We start from the raw sequence: 10,125 nt of genomic DNA, 5'->3' as shown, positions 1-10,125 counted from the left end.
ATAATCATGGCATCATGCATCATATCATCCACAAGATTTTATCAAATAAACATTATTTTTAAATAAAAACTATTTGTGTTTCCCCTCTCATATGGTTTTTATAATAAACCATCCTCTCTTACCTTTTCATTTAATAAAACCGCAAGCAAAATATTTGAAACCTTGGAAATTGTTTTGGTTTAAGTAATAACGTTTTTCAAAATTTATAGTCTCTCCTCTTTATCTCTCTATCTTCCTTGTTCGCTTTGTCTTCCTAAATCTCTCCTTGCTAAAATTTCAGTAATTCATATAAGACCAGCAATCACGTCATGGCATTTTGCCATTCCCTGGCCAACCTCTGCCCTCCACCGAAACTAAAGTAGCAATCCTGGCTCTCTTGTTTCAGCCCACCAACACAAAAGCCCACTTACCTGCTCATGAGGAGAGCCTCTCCTTGTCATCTTCCCCAGGCAGTCACGCACAGAGCGTGCTCCATCTCCTCACGACGTTGACGTCACGGCGCACCACCATGCTCCCTCCTCCTCCTTTTTAATCCACTCCAAAACCTCACCAAACCCTAGCCTCTTTTCTCCTCCCTCTACAGCCGCCGCCACCATCTCTGTTTCCTCCCACGAAAACCTTACCGAGAGCTCCTCCGCCGTCTACCTCCCATCGCCGACGCCATGGTCGCCATCGACGCGACCTGAGCGTGGAAATCAAACCACCATCTCTCCCTCTTCGTCTTGGACGCCTTCACGGAGCAGGAGACGCCAAGATCCGCTCAAGTTCGACACCATCTGCATCATCTACCGGCCACCTTTGCTTCCCCGTCGCCGGCGCCTTCTCCGACGTTTCCTCCTCGTCTCCGACCACCCCAGGGTGAGCACACCCCTTCTCCTCTCCCCTGCATGCCTCACCATCTCTGCATCGTCGAACGTGAGAAGAGATCGAAGGAGAAAACGAAAACGAAAACAGAAAAAGGTTCCAGTTTTTGTTCTGTTTCACGGTGGCCACTTTCGACGCAGATCCCCGGCGGCACAGGCCTCCCCAGCACAAGCTTCTTGTTTCGTTAGAAGCACAACATCACCAGCTACCTACTGGTCCTTGAATCATCCAAAACCGAGCAGTATAGACGTCAATATCTTCGTTCAAAGATCGGTCCAGAAAATAGATGTTTTCAGTTTCAGCTTTTCTGTTTCACGGTGCTGTCTTCCGACGAGTCTCGCCGGCGCACCAGATCATCTCCGCTTGAGATTCTTGTTCCAGTAGATGTGCGACACCGGCGGCTACAACTTTGCTGTTGGTACCTTTCCAAGACGATGCTCAGATGCGACGCCATCGTCGATCAAAGTTGGCTCCAGAAACAGATTCTTTTCCAGTTCAGTTTCGCTGTGTCGACGACCTAACTCCGGCGATCTCCTCCCGTCGTATCCGTGCGCCGTTTACCACCAAGTTGGTTCCTTTTGAATCATGGCACTACCTTCTTACTCAACCTTGTTTGTTTCGCTCAAAACTCTGCCAAAATTCGTCTCGGCCACAGCTTTAATATCTGTGCACTTTCGCTATCTACAGGGACGTGCTGTCGTGATCGTCAGTTCGTAGTGTCATATTCAGTTATCTTCCTCGCCACACTATACATTGTCTGCATTCCTTTCTACACCAAATCTGGGCAGTCACTTCGCTCTGTCACTTGACTAGCCACTCAAACAAGATCAGTTTCCAATCCATTCAAACAAATAAGTTGTTTTGTTGGCCAGTACGTCCCAGCACCATCTGGCCCGACACAGGCTATCCCACCATTCCAGTCAAGCTCCTTCTGTCTATTCCTTTCTTTATTTTGCAATACAAATCTGTTCTTAACTTTTAAATACAAATTCAAATGCAAAAGTTCTATGTATGAAAGTTTATCGGAAAATTGCACTGAATCTAAATATGCCATTCATGTGTCTTTTTGCACGTTGCATCATGTCATGAACGTGGTAGGTTGCATCGAACCTAACAATCAAACGCGGAGTATTTGGAAATTGCCGGATACGGTTTTCCGCTTCGCTTAATATTGAAGTAGCGAACCCCTGCCATGTTATGCCATGCTAACAACCACTTAACTTTGTCGGTAGAAAATGCAACTCCAACTCTAATTGATTGTCCGGGGTTCCGACTCCGCTTAAATTGGATAAGTGCATCGCATCATATCTTCCATGTCATGCATGCATATCATTTTGATCATGCCGGTTCTTCTTCTGTAGTTATAAGCTTTGCATCCGATGTTTGTTGTAGCATTTGCTTCTTCCCGGATAGGATCGCGAAGTGGTGTGTGAGATACGCCAAGTCCTCCGGATGTTCCTCGGCAAGCTTTAACAGGCAAGCATTTCCCTTATACTCCTGCCCCTGCAGAAGTCGCTCACCTATTTTATTTTGCCTTCTCCCTCATGCTATCCTTGAGTTGCGTTCTTGTCACGTGTCCCTTCCACTTGTTACCTCAAGCAGCCCATATTGCCACCACCAACCACCAACCTCCTACAGCTGTTGTTTGGTTATCGGGTCTGCCTTGCGAGTCGTAGTGCATGCTAGTGCTGTTTATATCTCGTTACCGTTACCGCTATCTTATCGGGTTATCAGTTGGGAATCATGACATATGGTTTATGGTTATATCTGTTGAGGATATCATGGTCACTTGTTAATAGTTGTTAGCGGAGACATCGGTGGGTCAGTTGCTCGTTTTATGACGGCTCACTTGTGTTTCTTTAAAATCTAGGACCCCGAGTTCTTGTTATCTGTTCCGAGACTGAGCGCTCTAACCACACGTGGGTATGTTTCTGGGTCTCCCCTCGACCACTGCCGGAATCTACAGCTTTGTCCAGTGGCCACAACCCTAGTTTGCAATGTTTTACCATTTGTTGTTTGCGTGCATGCCAGCCTGTTACTTAATTATTTTGGGAAGCCCCTGGGTGCCTTGTATCCCTTGTTTCTGGTATGCACGTATAGGTCGCGGAGCCGCTGCGAAGTGGTTTATCGCCCCAGTGTGTGTTTAAACCACCTAGTACGCTGTCGCAAATAGCTAGGTCCGCTTCGGAGATACGGCCGGACTTCGATACGGGTTTAACTTAGTTAGGTGGCTTCCTGGACATTGTTGTCGTGAAGGAGAGTGCGAGTCGTTATATCCACCTGTCGCAAGTGGGTTGATCGTGCGTGTGGGCACATTTGGGCACCCCTGCAGGGTAAAATCTTATCGATAAGCCGCGTCCGCGGTTATGGACGACTTGGAGCTGTATGACTCGACCATAGACAACTTACACCTGTTGTTTATTAATAATAACGTGCATAGTAAGTTAGTACAACTTCAACAATAAATGGTTAAAACTTGTCAACCGTGTGAGTGCCCTTGCAAGTACTTCCTTGCGAGGGGGGAACGCATCGGCTGTGTTATGTTTGCAGAGTATAGAACTGTTAGTTTATGCGCTCTCTCACCTTCTCTGTTTAGACGAATGTTGTAGAGTGTCTCTATAGGTTTTTAGTGCTTGCGCGCTGCCGCTTAACCCCACCATATTTCTATGACGTTCCTCTTGCGTCCTCTAAGTCCCCTGCGTGCCTCACGTACAAAGGATGACTGGTTGACGAATGCTTATACGTCTTGAAGTCTTGTTAAGTACGAACCCGTACTTATTGCTGCTTCTACGGGATATAACCGGGCAGGTATGAAGACCGGTACGATGAAGGCGACGTTAGCAAGGTTACCCTTCCGGCTTGGCCTGGGCAGGGTTATGGACGCCACTGTTTATCTTCGGGACTCTTAGTCCAAATTTGTATCTTGTCCGTACTCGGACGTATTTGATCTTCTGTATGATTTGGATCTTTGTATTGTATCTATTTGTACCTTGACTCGTTGGAGTCGTTGTTGTAATATATATGTTTCTTGTGGGCTCTATTGTAATCCTGTTGTAATGTTACCTCTCGTGATTGATTCCACCCGCATCGCGTGCATGCTTCGGCGTGTACGAGGCGCTTGGTGGTGCGTCTCCTAGAATCGATATCGTGCGGATTTCGGCGGGTTCGCTGGGATCCTCATGGTACCGGTTTTGGGGCGTCACAAGTTGGTATCAGAGCATCAGGTTGACGGTACCCACTAGTCCAGCCTTTAGGATAACCTTGCCAATGGTCGTTGAGTTTAGAGAGTCCAAACTATTTTCTAAAATTCGTTGGATAGTTCCTCTATTCTTTCTCGTCTTACCTATGCGTGTTTTGATTTTTCTCTCTCATCTGAGCTTCTGAGTCTTAGGTTTCCACGTGGGTTGGACGATCCTTGCCCCTCACCTATTAGGTCCGATCTTTGGAGGTTCCGACGAAAGTTCATCATCATCAACGGAGCAATAACTCTTGTTAGTGGTGTCGAGGAGAACGACACGCCACAAGAAGATCCGATAGTTTAACCAACTTCCCCTTAGGTTGACGTGGAATCTCGGGGCGAGATTCCTTGTTAGTGGTGTCGATTGTAGTGACCCAGGAAAAACCCCATATTAGATTTGTTTGTTCTTTTTCTTTTGTGCATAATCATGGCATCATGCATCATATCATCCACAAGATTTTATCAAATAAACATTATTTTTAAATAAAAACTATTTGTGTTTCCCCTCTCATATGGTTTTTATAATAAACCATCCTCTCTTACCTTTTCATTTAATAAAACCGCAAGCAAAATATTTGAAACCTTGGAAATTGTTTTGGTTTAAGTAATAACGTTTTTCAAAATTTATAGTCTCTCCTCTTTATCTCTCTATCTTCCTTGTTCGCTTTGTCTTCCTAAATCTCTCCTTGCTAAAATTTCAGTAATTCATATAAGACCAGCAATCACGTCATGGCATTTTGCCATTCCCTGGCCAACCTCTGCCCTCCACCGAAACTAAAGTAGCAATCCTGGCTCTCTTGTTTCAGCCCACCAACACAAAAGCCCACTTACCTGCTCATGAGGAGAGCCTCTCCTTGTCATCTTCCCCAGGCAGTCACGCACAGAGCGTGCTCCATCTCCTCACGACGTTGACGTCACGGCGCACCACCATGCTCCCTCCTCCTCCTTTTTAATCCACTCCAAAACCTCACCAAACCCTAGCCTCTTTTCTCCTCCCTCTACAGCCGCCGCCACCATCTCTGTTTCCTCCCACGAAAACCTTACCGAGAGCTCCTCCGCCGTCTACCTCCCATCGCCGACGCCATGGTCGCCATCGACGCGACCTGAGCGTGGAAATCAAACCACCATCTCTCCCTCTTCGTCTTGGACGCCTTCACGGAGCAGGAGACGCCAAGATCCGCTCAAGTTCGACACCATCTGCATCATCTACCGGCCACCTTTGCTTCCCCGTCGTCGGCGCCTTCTCCGACGTTTCCTCCTCGTCTCCGACCACCCCAGGGTGAGCACACCCCTTCTCCTCTCCCCTGCATGCCTCACCATCTCTGCATCGTCGAACGTGAGAAGAGATCGAAGGAGAAAACGAAAACGAAAACAGAAAAAGGTTCCAGTTTTTGTTCTGTTTCACGGTGGCCACTTTCGACGCAGATCCCCGGCGGCACAGGCCTCCCCAGCACAAGCTTCTTGTTTCGTTAGAAGCACAACATCACCAGCTACCTACTGGTCCTTGAATCATCCAAAACCGAGCAGTATAGACGTCAATATCTTCGTTCAAAGATCGGTCCAGAAAATAGATGTTTTCAGTTTCAGCTTTTCTGTTTCACGGTGCTGTCTTCCGACGAGTCTCGCCGGCGCACCAGATCATCTCCGCTTGAGATTCTTGTTCCAGTAGATGTGCGACACCGGCGGCTACAACTTTGCTGTTGGTACCTTTCCAAGACGATGCTCAGATGCGACGCCATCGTCGATCAAAGTTGGCTCCAGAAACAGATTCTTTTCCAGTTCAGTTTCGCTGTGTCGACGACCTAACTCCGGCGATCTCCTCCCGTCGTATCCGTGCGCCGTTTACCACCAAGTTGGTTCCTTTTGAATCATGGCACTACCTTCTTACTCAACCTTGTTTGTTTCGCTCAAAACTCTGCCAAAATTCGTCTCGGCCACAGCTTTAATATCTGTGCACTTTCGCTATCTACAGGGACGTGCTGTCGTGATCGTCAGTTCGTAGTGTCATATTCAGTTATCTTCCTCGCCACACTATACATTGTCTGCATTCCTTTCTACACCAAATCTGGGCAGTCACTTCGCTCTGTCACTTGACTAGCCACTCAAACAAGATCAGTTTCCAATCCATTCAAACAAATAAGTTGTTTTGTTGGCCAGTACGTCCCAGCACCATCTGGCCCGACACAGGCTATCCCACCATTCCAGTCAAGCTCCTTCTGTCTATTCCTTTCTTTATTTTGCAATACAAATCTGTTCTTAACTTTTAAATACAAATTCAAATGCAAAAGTTCTATGTATGAAAGTTTATCGGAAAATTGCACTGAATCTAAATATGCCATTCATGTGTCTTTTTGCACGTTGCATCATGTCATGAACGTGGTAGGTTGCATCGAACCTAACAATCAAACGCGGAGTATTTGGAAATTGCCGGATACGGTTTTCCGCTTCGCTTAATATTGAAGTAGCGAACCCCTGCCATGTTATGCCATGCTAACAACCACTTAACTTTGTCGGTAGAAAATGCAACTCCAACTCTAATTGATTGTCCGGGGTTCCGACTCCGCTTAAATTGGATAAGTGCATCGCATCATATCTTCCATGTCATGCATGCATATCATTTTGATCATGCCGGTTCTTCTTCTGTAGTTATAAGCTTTGCATCCGATGTTTGTTGTAGCATTTGCTTCTTCCCGGATAGGATCGCGAAGTGGTGTGTGAGATACGCCAAGTCCTCCGGATGTTCCTCGGCAAGCTTTAACAGGCAAGCATTTCCCTTATACTCCTGCCCCTGCAGAAGTCGCTCACCTATTTTATTTTGCCTTCTCCCTCATGCTATCCTTGAGTTGCGTTCTTGTCACGTGTCCCTTCCACTTGTTACCTCAAGCAGCCCATATTGCCACCACCAACCACCAACCTCCTACAGCTGTTGTTTGGTTATCGGGTCTGCCTTGCGAGTCGTAGTGCATGCTAGTGCTGTTTATATCTCGTTACCGTTACCGCTATCTTATCGGGTTATCAGTTGGGAATCATGACATATGGTTTATGGTTATATCTGTTGAGGATATCATGGTCACTTGTTAATAGTTGTTAGCGGAGACATCGGTGGGTCAGTTGCTCGTTTTATGACGGCTCACTTGTGTTTCTTTAAAATCTAGGACCCCGAGTTCTTGTTATCTGGTCCGAGACTGAGCGCTCTAACCACACGTGGGTATGTTTCTGGGTCTCCCCTCGACCACTGCCGGAATCTACAGCTTTGTCCAGTGGCCACAACCCTAGTTTGCAATGTTTTACCATTTGTTGTTTGCGTGCATGCCAGCCTGTTACTTAATTATTTTGGGAAGCCCCTGGGTGCCTTGTATCCCTTGTTTCTGGTATGCACGTATAGGTCGCGGAGCCGCTGCGAAGTGGTTTATCGCCCAAAGTGTGTTTAAACCACCTAGTACGCTGTCGCAAATAGCTAGGTCCGCTTCGGAGATACGGCCGGACTTCGATACGGGTTTAACTTAGTTAGGTGGCTTCCTGGACATTGTTGTCGTGAAGGAGAGTGCGAGTCGTTATATCCACCTGTCGCAAGTGGGTTGATCGTGCGTGTGGGCACATTTGGGCACCCCTGCAGGGTAAAATCTTATCGATAAGCCGCGTCCGCGGTTATGGACGACTTGGAGCTGTATGACTCGACCATAGACAACTTACACCTGTTGTTTATTAATAATAACGTGCATAGTAAGTTAGTACAACTTCAACAATAAATGGTTAAAACTTGTCAACCGTGTGAGTGCCCTTGCAAGTACTTCCTTGCGAGGGGGGAACGCATCGGCTGTGTTATGTTTGCAGAGTATAGAACTGTTAGTTTATGCGCTCTCTCACCTTCTCTGTTTAGACGAATGTTGTAGAGTGTCTCTATAGGTTTTTAGTGCTTGCGCGCTGCCGCTTAACCCCACCATATTTCTATGACGTTCCTCTTGCGTCCTCTAAGTCCCCTGCGTGCCTCACGTACAAAGGATGACTGGTTGACGAATGCTTATACGTCTTGAAGTCTTGTTAAGTACGAACCCGTACTTATTGCTGCTTCTACGGGATATAACCGGGCAGGTATGAAGACCGGTACGATGAAGGCGACGTTAGCAAGGTTACCCTTCCGGCTTGGCCTGGGCAGGGTTATGGACGCCACTGTTTATCTTCGGGACTCTTAGTCCAAATTTGTATCTTGTCCGTACTCGGACGTATTTGATCTTCTGTATGATTTGGATCTTTGTATTGTATCTATTTGTACCTTGACTCGTTGGAGTCGTTGTTGTAATATATATGTTTCTTGTGGGCTCTATTGTAATCCTGTTGTAATGTTACCTCTCGTGATTGATTCCACCCGCATCGCGTGCATGCTTCGGCGTGTACGAGGCGCTTGGTGGTGCGTCTCCTAGAATCGATATCGTGCGGATTTCGGCGGGTTCGCTGGGATCCTCATGGTACCGGTTTTGGGGCGTCACAGGAGTTCACTTAGGTTTTTAATTATGTTGAATTAAAATTTGAACTCAATTTGTCATAAACTTAGTCTAAACTATTGCAAATATATGTTGTAGAGATGGCGTCCCCAATCAATTTTAATCAGTTCCTAGAGAAAGAGAAACTTAAGAGCAACGGTAGCAACTTCACCGACTGGTTCCGTCATGTGAGGATCTTCCTCTCTGGCGGAAATCTGCAATTTGTGCTTGATGCACCGCTAGGTGACCCTCCTGCAGAAGATGAATCCGATGAAGTAAAAGCTGTTTACGCGACTCGGAAAACTCGGTACTCTCAAGTTCAGTGTGCCATCCTGTGCAGTCTGGAATCCGATCTTCAAAAACGTTTTGAGCACCATGATCCTCATGAGTTGATGAATGAGCTGAAAGCTATATTCGAGACTCATGCGGCAGTGGAATGCTATGAAGCATCGAAACATTTCTTCAGCTGTATGATGGAAGAAGGCAGCTCCGTTAGTGAGCACATGCTCGCCATGACCGGGCATGCGAAGAAACTCAGTGACTTGGGAATAGTGATTCCTAACAGACTGGGGATTAATCGTGTCCTTCAATCACTGCCACCAAGTTACAAGAACTTTGTGATGAACTACAATATGCAGAACATGAACAAGGAGTTACCTGAACTTTTTGGCATGCTAAAAGCTGCTGAGATTGAGATCAAGAAAGAGCACCAAGTGTTGATGGTCAACAAGACCACCAGTTTCAAGAAGAGTAAAATCCACTCATAGTCACTAAACTTGTTGGCCTATTTCAATACGGTCATTGGACTTAGAAGTACGCTACTTACGGTACTCAAATACGGTTAAGTGTTTCATCTACGGTCACTGGCTCCGGTAGAGTTGTGTATTTGCTGACATGTAAGTGAGGGACCCATATGTCAGGTCAGTTCTAGCACTGCATTGTTCTTGCAAAAAGCCCCCTAAACTTACTGCCTCAACTTCCTCCTCTCCCTGATATCCGTCCCCGCCACCCAGCAGCTCCAGCGCTGACCCATACGCGGACGCGGAAGCGAATAGCAAGGAGCGCCACCGTCGTAGCTCATCAAACCAGCAGTGTGCCTGGCCGGTCGCGCCTCCGCCACCTCCAGCTCGGCCGTTGGCCATCATCGAGCACGGGCAGAGATGCGGGCGTTTCATGTTCACCTGCTGCCTCTTCAGGAGAGTCGTTTGCGCGTATCCACCAATCCACCGTATGGTTCGTATCTTCCGATCCACCGAGAACTACCGCATGATGCAGAGGCGAGACTGCAAGTTCGACCTCAGGGATGAGAACATCGTGCTCGACTAGGTGGACAAGCTCCTGGAGTTCACGAAGGGGACATGGATGACCCCCGGTAGAAACCAGATGCCGACGGCCTCGCGCGCGCCACGTTGACGGAGGCGTCGGCCATCGCACGCCCGTTCCCACGAGTCAAGGGGCGCCCTGCGTAGTCCTCCGTCGAGCCCTGCCGTCCTCTCCAAGCACGCCACAGCCTCCCTCTCCCTCCCATGCCGTGCACCGCGA

At 47.4% G+C, this 10,125-nt stretch overlaps 2 long non-coding RNA genes across 2 annotated transcripts; both read left to right on the top strand.

The window, feature by feature from the left end:
* The first annotated feature begins 433 nt into the window (after positions 1-433).
* Positions 434-3,902, top strand: LOC139833355 (uncharacterized). Its single transcript, XR_011748965.1, has 3 exons — positions 434-858; positions 2,257-2,340; positions 3,673-3,902. It is a non-coding gene; the product is annotated as an uncharacterized lncRNA (long non-coding RNA).
* Positions 3,903-5,335: 1,433 nt separating this feature from the next.
* LOC139833423 (uncharacterized) lies at positions 5,336-8,424 on the top strand. The gene is made up of 3 exons (XR_011749164.1): positions 5,336-5,381; positions 6,780-6,863; positions 8,195-8,424. It is a non-coding gene; the product is annotated as an uncharacterized lncRNA (long non-coding RNA).
* The last annotated feature ends 1,701 nt before the right edge of the window (positions 8,425-10,125 follow it).

Source organism: Lolium perenne, chromosome 7 (assembly GCF_019359855.2).
Source record: "Lolium perenne isolate Kyuss_39 chromosome 7, Kyuss_2.0, whole genome shotgun sequence".
NCBI lineage: Eukaryota > Viridiplantae > Streptophyta > Magnoliopsida > Poales > Poaceae > Lolium > Lolium perenne.
The sequence above is the reverse complement of the archived record's forward strand: the minus strand, read 5'-3'. Positions and strand labels throughout refer to the sequence as shown.